Source organism: Carlito syrichta, unplaced genomic scaffold, assembly GCF_000164805.1.
Source record: "Carlito syrichta isolate Samal-C Ts95f unplaced genomic scaffold, Tarsius_syrichta-2.0.1 Scaffold316209, whole genome shotgun sequence".
In the NCBI taxonomy this organism is placed as follows: Eukaryota; Metazoa; Chordata; class Mammalia; order Primates; family Tarsiidae; genus Carlito; species Carlito syrichta.
The window spans coordinates 364,514-366,338 of record NW_007260305.1 but is presented as its reverse complement, the minus strand read 5'-3'; positions in this window follow the sequence as shown (position 1 = coordinate 366,338).

Here is a 1,825-nt window from a genome sequence, read left to right as displayed (position 1 = left end):
ACTGCACTCTAGTCTGGGCGACAGAGTGAAACTCCAACTCAAAAAAAAAAAAAAAGATAATTTCAGCAAAACTAGCATCAGGGAAAAAGTAAGGGTCACAAATGCAAGCCTGTAGTTAAACGACCAGAATACAACACCCAGCACTACACTAACTGTGTGGACTTGAACTGGTCCTAAATCTTTGTAGGACTACTACGAAGTACAATAGTATATTCCCTCGTCTACAAGGGGAAGATTGTTGCACATAACCTCAAAACAGTATTTCTCAAACGTTTTGGACTCAAATCCCTTTATGTAAACTTTTTTTTTATTTTTTGAGTTAAGTCTCACTCTGTTGCCCAGGCTGGAGCGCAGTGGCACACTCATGGCTCAGTTGCCACGGGCTCAGGCAATCCACTTGCCTCAGCCTCCCAAAGTGCTGGGATTACAGGTTTAGTCACCGAGCCCCTCCCTCTTAATCTTTTTTTTTTTTTTTTTTTTGGGTTGGAGTCTCACTCTGTCACCCAGGCTGTAGTGCAGTGGCACACACACGGCCACCCCAATGTTGACCTGCTGGGCTCCAGCAATCCTTCCGCCTCAGCCTTTCAAGTAACGGAAACTACAGACACGCACCATCACACCCAGCTAATTTCTGATTTATTGTAAAGACGATATCTCGCCAATTTGCCCGGACTAGTCTTGAATCTGCAGGCTCAGGCAATCCACTCGCCTTGGCTTCCCAAAGTACTGAAATTACAGGCTAAGCCATCGAGCACAGCCTATATAAACTCTTAAAAATTATAAAGGACCCCAAGAAACTTTTGTCTTTTTAGTTTATTTTTTATTTTTGAGTCGGAGTCTCACTGTCACCCAGGCTGGAAGGCAGTGGCACGCTCATGGCCACCTCGGCCTCGACCTGCTGGGCTCCGGCGATCCTTCCCGCCCAGCTAAATTTTTGATTTATCATAGAGACGAAGTCTCACCAAGTTGCCCAGGCTGGTCTCAAACCCTGGGCCTCAGGCAGTCCTCACCTCAGCCTTCCAAAGTGCTGGGATTACACAAATGGTAGTTTCTTTCTTTTCTTTTTTTTTTTTTTAGCTGGAGTCTCACTCTGTCGCCCAGACTGGAGTGCAGTGGCCGCTCCCGGCCACCACAGCCTCGACCTGCTGGGCTCCGGTGATCCTTCTGCCTCAGCCTTCCAAGTAGCTGGAACTACAGGCACACGCTACCACACCCGGCTAACTTTTTTGATTTATTGTAGAGATGAGGTCTCACCAAGTTGCCCAGGTGGGTCTCGAACCCACGGACTCAGGCAATTCACTCACCTCAGCCTCCCAAGTCGCGGGACTACAGGCTGAGCCACCGAGCCCAGCTAATGGTAGTTTCTTAAAGGTTAAGTGCAATGAGGTGTCTGAAATCATTAGGAAAATTTGTTATGAAGCTATGCAGGTCTTCCAATTGACGTATTTTTTATGCAATGTAAAAAGTCACATTTATTAAAATCATCACTGACCTCATCAGGAAAGTCTTAGGAAACTATCAAGCTCACTATGGTGGATACCACATTTTCCAAAACTGTCTTTTTTGAGTTGGAGTCTCACTCTGTCACCCAGACTGGAGTGCAGTGGCCGCTCCCAGCCACCGCACCTCTACCTGCTGGGCTCCGGCGATCCTTCTGCCTCAGCCTTCCAAGTAGCTGGAACCACAGGCGCGCACTACCACGCCCGGCTAATTTTTGATTTGTTGTAGAGATGAGGTCTAGTTGCCCAGGCAGGTCTCGAACCCACGGGCTCAGGCAATCCACTCACCACAGCCTCCCAAAGTGCTGGGATTACAGGCTGAGCCA